Below are 8,310 nucleotides of genomic sequence, written 5' to 3' on the forward strand. Positions count from 1 at the left end.
AGCCCCTCAGCTGCGCAGTTCAGCTCAACAAGCCCCTTCATGATCTGAGCTCTGCAGGGTTCAGACAGCCTTATAATGCACTCAGAGGTATGAGCTGGAGGGCAGCCAAGGCCATAATCAGAGGCAATATTATTAGCCCAGTGCCAGGTCTGGAAGAGGCCAGAGAAGTATTTCAGAGAGAAACAAAAATATAAAGCAGACAGTTGACGAAAAGTTGGTGAAATAATTAAGTAATGCTGGAGCTAAGGTGAGTTTATTGCAGGAAGAACATTTTAAATCTTCTGCAGGATGCAGGCCCTCCAGAAGTGATGGTGCTCGGTCACTTCTTGAAGAGGAGTGTGTCTTGCTGGGGAGGATGTTCTGGGAACAAGGGAGACAAGAAGAAATATGGTGCTTCCCTTACTGCATAAAAAGGAGTTGAAAGTTTGGCTTTTCAAAGCTTTTCTTTATAATCTTTGGATAACAGTGACTTGTCCACAATTGTCTGACTTCATGACTGCACAAATATTGGCATGCAGTAAACAAACCACAAACTCAATAAACAGCTTTTTAAAGGAAATGGTCCATGTTTTCTTCAGGAAGGGACTTTCCCTGGAAATGCCTGTTTTTGAATAAACCAAACCACACACTGCCAGACTTTTGTTTGTAGCTCTCTGCTCCTCTGAAAGAGCCACTGCAACCATACTCACAACCAAGCTGCAATGGCACACAGGATATGATGGTAGCACTCATCCCTCATAATTGCCTTGGACACAAAGGTATGCACCTCGGTGGCTTTCACCATGTTGAAGGCCATCCTGAAGAAAACAGGTGGCAGCTACACCACATTCTTCACAAAGCTTTCAGCCTTGGAAAGTTGAGGAGGGAACAGCTGAAAATACTATTTAACAGAAATGATTTAGTAAAAAACATATTTTACGAGCTTTTATTCTTTGACAGTTACCAGGTTTTATTGGAAGATCAAAAGCCTGATCAGCCACTCCCTTTTCAACAGCTGAGCACCAAGGAGTCTGCTTGTCATCAAATGTTAAATGTTTCTTAAAACACTGATAAAAACTGATTCAGTCTTTCTTTGTCATCCATCAGCTGGCCAATGGCTCCATTGCCAAACCTTTGCATCCTGTTTGCTTTTTCTAAATAAGCTATTTCCTCTTCCCATCAACTGATTAACTGCTTTAGTTACTCTTCTCTCTTCCTTCTTTACGAGGTAAATTCTAAAAGGCAAGGTAGCAATAAGCCATGGCTGCACTCAGGTCTATTGCAAAGTATCACAATTTGGAATGATCACTCTAACATGCTGTTTCTTAGTTCTTTGTATTTGTTTTAGTCAATGGCATTAAAAGAATGCCGCACTGCAACTGTAATCTCCACTTCAGTCCCTCCATTTTCATAGGAAACTGAAAATGTGTATATGCATTTTATATGCATGGTAGATATGAATTTTTGTAATTCAGTAGAAATTAAATCTATGTTTTTTATTTAAACTTGTAATCAGTTGTTTCTCCATTTTCTATCTGAGGTGTGATAATGCATATATGCTCAGGTTGTAACTCACAGATGAGAAATGGAGCAACTGTTTTGCAAATAGCATTGGAAGGTTAGAACAAAGTTTCTGCATTGAGATCCGATTCCCCAGTTCTTTGAAATGAGCAAATATTGATTCATATGTGAGTTAGAGTAAACCCCTAGCTATGTTGACAAAGTGAAGAATCAAAGAAGTACAGAAGTACAGTTTGGGAACCAAGTGTAGCTATAATCTTAATTCTTTATATCCTTGTTTTTATAATTATTGCAAATATTTTAAGAATTGAAGTTAGGGTTTTTTGTTTTTTTGGGCTGTTTTTTTTTTTCAGGTTAAGAAAACTAGGAGGCTGGGAGGGGGTCAAGCAAAAAGAAGGAATATTATTTAACATTTTAAACAAGTGATAAAACATAGTAAAAGAATACTTTGTACTCATTGGAAATGTATTTGATGAATAGAGATGTGAGATTTTCTTTACTTTTGGTACTTGCCCTGACAGTGGAACTAACTGCTCCCAAGAATGATAAAGGATACAGTTACTGCAGGAAGTGGAGATCAGAAATCAAAAATATAAATTGGCACTTTACACAGACATTATTTTGATGCTTTCTAACCCCAAAGAAATATTTCATTTAGGGGTTAGAAAAGCAATAGAAGCACTTGGAAAGATTTCAGACTTTAAGACAAATTATACTAAATCAGTTGCATAGAAATATAGCTACCAACCTGTCATAGGAAGAACAAAAGCAGTTATAACTTCCCTATAGATTTAAACAGGCTCATTACTCATTGAAATACCTGGAGTAAATATACCGCACCAGAAGATAGAGTCACGTTACCGTTTTTAATTATTTTCATATAAAATCATTTTTTTTTAAATGAAACATAGTTATCATCTTTTGAAGAGGAATGGTGTCTGATAGTGGGGAGGATTTTGTTGAGAAACAGGATGTAAAAATTTTTCTCTCAAGGTCTGTCCTGATATATGAAAAATACTGATTTTGTTATTAAAGTTATACAATCCTGAGAAAAGTGAAGGTTATTTTCTAACATACACAGATGGGTGTAGTTCTGCAAAATGTTAATCCATTTGGTTTTAAATCTGGAAGACACCTAAAGCAGATTTTCAACCACACAGGTATTTATCTTTGCAACTCTAGGTCTTAAACATGTGCTAAGCACTTAAGTTAGAAAAAAAAATATTCATATACCTCATTAACTTATGTTTTAGATACTACATAAAAAACAGCAACTGTAAATATATACGTGTGTAGGTGTGTTCGTGTCTGTATATGTGTATACACAACTTTATTTCAAATTATATATTAAGCAAAACCTAATGTTGACAGTACAAGAAAAACACGATATCACAGGTCAACAGGAACAGAGGCTACGCCTGCAACGGACTAAGTAGAAATCCTGCAAATAGATAGCTATTGTCTCCCTGATGAGCCATATCTACCCAACAACCCAACTTCCATGTCCATTATCAGTTATTGAACAGATGGCTGTTCACAGGACTGGGTGAATAATGCAAACCAGTGTTTGCGAACATTGGTTCAAAGTCTGAACGGCTGTTTGATTCAGGCTTGTTCATCCACTTGTTATTCAGTGTTCACAAACATTCATGCTGAATGGGTTTCTCTTCACATGGATGTTTGGAGAATGGGTCTTTTTCATACAAAAACCCATATTCATGTGCAAACAAGGGCATTTGTGTGTGAACAAGGGTGTTCCTTATTCACCATTGGTTATTTGTGCTTCTCCACCATTATTCCCCTTTCTGAAGTGTTTGTTGTCCACTCAAGGTGCATGACCTAGGTGATCAAACACAAATCAAAAATAAGAGTAACAAGCAGTCAAATTAAGCAGTTCATCACGGTCTAAAAAATAGTTAATCATCTATTAAATTGAACCTTTTCAAAATAAAGACAACTATAGATAATTGAAGAAAAAAAAAAGAACATTGCATGAATAAGTATTCCCCAAAACGTATAAATATCTGCAATCATTCTAGAGATTAGTACATTTAATATGACATAGTTACCTGAATGAGAAATCCCCCAACTAGTGTAAGTTTTCAGCTCAACCTGTGGAAACAGCTGTGTTAGCATAACAGATGCCAGTTGCCTACTTTCTCCTTTCTGCTGGAGGTAATCAGCAGAATGAATTGCCTGAGTTTGTCCTACCCAAAGTGAGCACTCACCTAGGCTAGCTAGAACCAGGTTCAGATATGTTCCAGCTGTGAACCAACACCAGGCGTCTTCGTGGTCCTTGAACCCCTGGCAGAAAGCTCCTGTGCTCAGCTGGCTCAGCTGCAGCACGTTTGGATGATAACTTTTTACAGAGCTCAGACTGGACCAGCAAGAGTTTTCTGGTGATGACAGCTGTAAATGCTGTTGAATCTCTATCATTATATTTGTGGAATAAAATATCTAGATGTGAATATGAAGTTGACTTATCCCAGTAACACAGTTCTAAATCTTCAAGACTTCAGTCACAGAAATTAGTATAAACAATGACATCACTTTACAGTACAGTAGTTTAAGTCATTCACTCAGCTATTTAGAGTTTTAGAGTTTATCACTATTAATATTCTGAAATTAAGATTCCTTCCATGAACCTAAATCCTTTTGAGAGTACAGATGACATTGTATGGCACATGACTAACCTGGGCTTTATTACTATATCATTAATTATTTCTTGTTAGTGCTTGGGAAGTGTTTGACAAATCTGCTCTCACACCTCTATACTACAAGACCACCAAGTTAATGCCCTTTATTTGTGGCTGTCAGTTATACAACAGTTAATTATGAATTATTAAGCTTTTAAACTGTTGAATTAAAACTGCAGCAGATAGCAACGTGTTATGAAATCTAGTCATTTTTTGTGATGAAGACTTGGTGCATTTTTGCTGTGTGTACTGCACAAATGTTTTGTGGATGTCAGAAATTTACCATTGCCCTGAACTGTAACCTTTGTGTGGTGCTATCCATAACCAAATGACCTGCTGCAGCTCATTATAGTTGATGTAATGGATCATTTGCTTCTAACTGTATTCATCAGCAAATTAGACTCACTTTTCAGCTAGCAGTAAGAGGAAGTATGTTGTTAAGTAGACTGAGTGAATAAGCTATGTTCTCCTCCTGTATGTTCATTCACTCAAATTTCTGAGTATCTCACATGAGCTAGGATGAGATGACACTTCCTTTATTATGGGGAAACACTTTTGTTACATATGTAGATTAAAGAGGTTAAGTACTTTACGATTCTACCTTTCTAAAGTACAAGAAAAGCACTGTTTAGCTAATACTACCTGAATTCCCACCAAAGACCTCAAATATTGTGCACTGTTGTTACAAATTCATCATATAGATCAACAGATATATTGTTAGAATATATGCTGCACTGTATTAATAGCATTTAGCTCCTAAAATTACTTGATCATCTAAAAATAAGTATCTGGTACTTGTCCTTGCTTTCCAGTACATATCAAGATCACAGGAAGTAGAAGAAGCATTGCTTAAAAACTGTATTTATAAAAAGAAAATATTCTCTTGGTGGAATCATATTATCAACTCCAAAGCCTCAGAAGAGCTAACAAATGAGTGGTACTTTTGTTAGAAGTCCAACATGTTCTTTACTCAGTTTCACATTTTTAAAACTTTTATATTAAATCCAGACAATGTGTTGAAATAGTGTGTAGTTAGCGTTGTTTTCCATGGTAAAATTTGGAAAACAGGAAACATCTATTTATGCATTTTAAAATGTTTATTATTGACTTAGAATGAGCAAGTTAGTCACTTTATGCACCTTGTGGTCTTACCACTGTTATAGTCATCCTCTTTTCTGAGGTATTTTTGCAATGCAGCTTTTAAATTCCCGGAGTACAGCACCCCGTACAGATCCATATGGAATCTGCCCTTGTAATGACATACACCAAATCACAAGTAATAAGAGATTATCCTGAATTATCCTACTTCACTGGCCCCAGTAACGTATGTTGATACTAAATAACTGATGGCCTGAGGAAGCCATCTCAGTGTACCCAACTTTAAAATAAAATAAAATTAAATTAAATTAAAAAATATCCAAGGTAGAATATATTTGTGTTTAGTAACTTTTAATAATGTATTAGTTACAAACCATTTAGTAAACAGTATAAAAAGAAAATGGCCAAAACTACATATTTCTTTCCTTCCACTTATTCACGTTGTTTCGGCTTTCTTCCTTGTATATGGCTCTGACTAGTCTTGAGATTTCTGCTCATGTAGGTGCAAACATCACATAGAAATATTTACTTCCAAGTACAGCACACAATCTAGATTTGTCTGTCACTTATACAAATTTCTGGCTCCGAGGATTGAGACCCAGGATATCCACAGAAGAGAAACAAACTAAAGGGAAACTGCAGCAATGCAACTGGATGTGATCCTCATGCCCTCCGGCTACCCTCACTGGACATCATCTGATGCACCAGCAGCAGTGGACAGGGATAGTAGGGACCTCCCTGCATGAATGCACCACAGATTGTCCCCTGAAAAACAAAAACAGAGCCAACAAGAGAATTCAAATTGTGAGTGGGCTCTGGCAGAAAGCTCATCTAGAGCAATGCAGAAGACCTGTTTTTCCGTACCTTTGCTGAAAGGAATGAATCAAACCATACAGATTCACAGAGGAGTGTGCTTCACTATTCTTGTGCTCAGAAGTGAAACAGAGGTGCAAGATTCAAAGTCAGGGCTGCTCGTGCTCACAAATTTAAACTGAAAAAAATGTGGTGCTGTTAAATTTATTGAGGAAAAGTTTGGCACTACACAAAGTGTCAACAAGGTTGACCAAACCAAGATTGAAACGAATCCTTCCTTAAATGCTGACAACTCTGAGTTACATTTATTTAAATTCTTTATCATCTCTTGCCAAAGGCAGAGAATACCTAAAAACTAATCTCAGGTATTTCTGACCAGCCCATACAACAATTTACCACAAATCTGATGAACCCCTCTCCTCTAGAGATTTACAGTCCAGTTTTGAAACTAGGGTATTTTGATAAGGTCAGGATGCTTATCTTGAATCTTGAGTGCCAGTAATGCCGCTGTCTGCCAGCAAAGAAGCCCCCCCCAGCAGGCAGAGCAGGAACTGAGTGATCCATAACGATCAGGATGCCTAACCACACCACGTGATTATTTTTTTTTTCTTTTTTATTCTGTAGGATCTTTTGTTCTCCTTTCAGTATGCATACCTAAGAGTGGGCTCTGCCCTTGCTAAGCACTGATCCAAATCTTCAAAAAATAGATACCTGCTCCCTTAAACCACTACACCAGATCCAGAAGTGCTCCGGATCCTCATCAAAGCTATTTGTGGAAAGTGAAAAAGCAGTACAGAGTGCAATATTTTTCTATGGTGTATCAGGGGCTATTTGCAAGCTGTTAGATGACTAGTTAAGGCTAATATTCCTTTCTTGAAGTAGCTGAACAATGGGCTGACTGGAGAATTTTACCGTGTGGTATTTTGCCCTTCTGTTAAAGTGTTTGTCTTGAAATGAATGTTTCTGTACTTGAAGTTAAGCATCTGCTCCAGTGCTTTCTTACATGAGGGTCTCCATTTCCAGTTCCAGGACTTATTTGATTTCTGGTCAAGTCACTTAACACCCTTACGCTCCTCTTTCCCCGTCAGTGAAATGTGGAAAATTAAACTCTAGCTGTCTTATGGTGGTATGGAGAGTAATTCAAAAATGTTTGTCAAGCACTTTGAGATCATAAATTGTACTATTATGCCATTTAGCAGATGTGATTCTGTAACACCACAGAAAACAGAGTTATCAGAGAGATCCTTGTGTGTCCATAATCAGGTGCCTCCACCCAGAAACAGAACCCGTGAAGAAATGAGACTTACATGCAGTTGGAAAGACTGGTGTGAAAACTTTAATTAATGTTTTCCCCCATTATTGAACATATTTATCTATTTAAGGGAAATGCAGAGACAGCATTTTGTGCCTCAGTATTAATGGTATGATGCTACTGTGAAACAGGCGCTACCACAGTCCCAACAAGTACTGCTGGATGTGAACAACTGTTGGCCTTAGGCATGGGCTGTGCCTAAAGCTGTGTATGGACTTTTGGGTGCAGCTTTTGTATGGGCTGAGCAGGAGGAGGGGGTCAAGGACACCCTGGCACCTCCCAGTTGCTTATCAGCCCATTGATCTCCACAGTGACCTTTCCGAGTGAAAAAAAGCTAACATCCTCCTACTTCCAGTGCAGGTTTAGATAAAACCAGACAGAATAACACAGTGATGACTTCCTAATACATCCCAAATATTGAATATTCTGTTGAGTTGACATTTTTAAAAAGAAAACATTAATAAAAATTATGTTTGTTAACATTTATGAATCTGAACCACCTTTTAGATGCAGCCACCTCCTTTGTTGTTGTTGCTGTTGTTGTTTTTAAGCAATATTTAGTTCTTATTTTGAGTGAAAATCTTGGTCCCCAGGAATATCTTTTGGAATAAACTCATGATGCTTTGCTGTAATATGCATGAAGAGACCAAACGTTCTACGGTGAACTCCTGCTCAAAACTCTGCTTGGATCTATGAGGAAAACAAAATTTTAAAACTAGCAGGAAAGCAGTTGTTCTCCTACCTAAATTTTAAAAAATAATAGTCTATATTTTCCACAAGAGACAAAAGATTTTGTTTTCCATTGGTTACTCTTGTCAAAGGATTTTCCTTGACAAAAATAAAATAAATATAAAAAAAATCTAGGATTGTGATTTTTTTTTCTTTTTTTAA

The sequence above is a fragment of the Anas platyrhynchos genome, chromosome 2 (genome assembly GCF_047663525.1).
Source record: "Anas platyrhynchos isolate ZD024472 breed Pekin duck chromosome 2, IASCAAS_PekinDuck_T2T, whole genome shotgun sequence".
Lineage (NCBI taxonomy): Eukaryota > Metazoa > Chordata > Aves > Anseriformes > Anatidae > Anas > Anas platyrhynchos.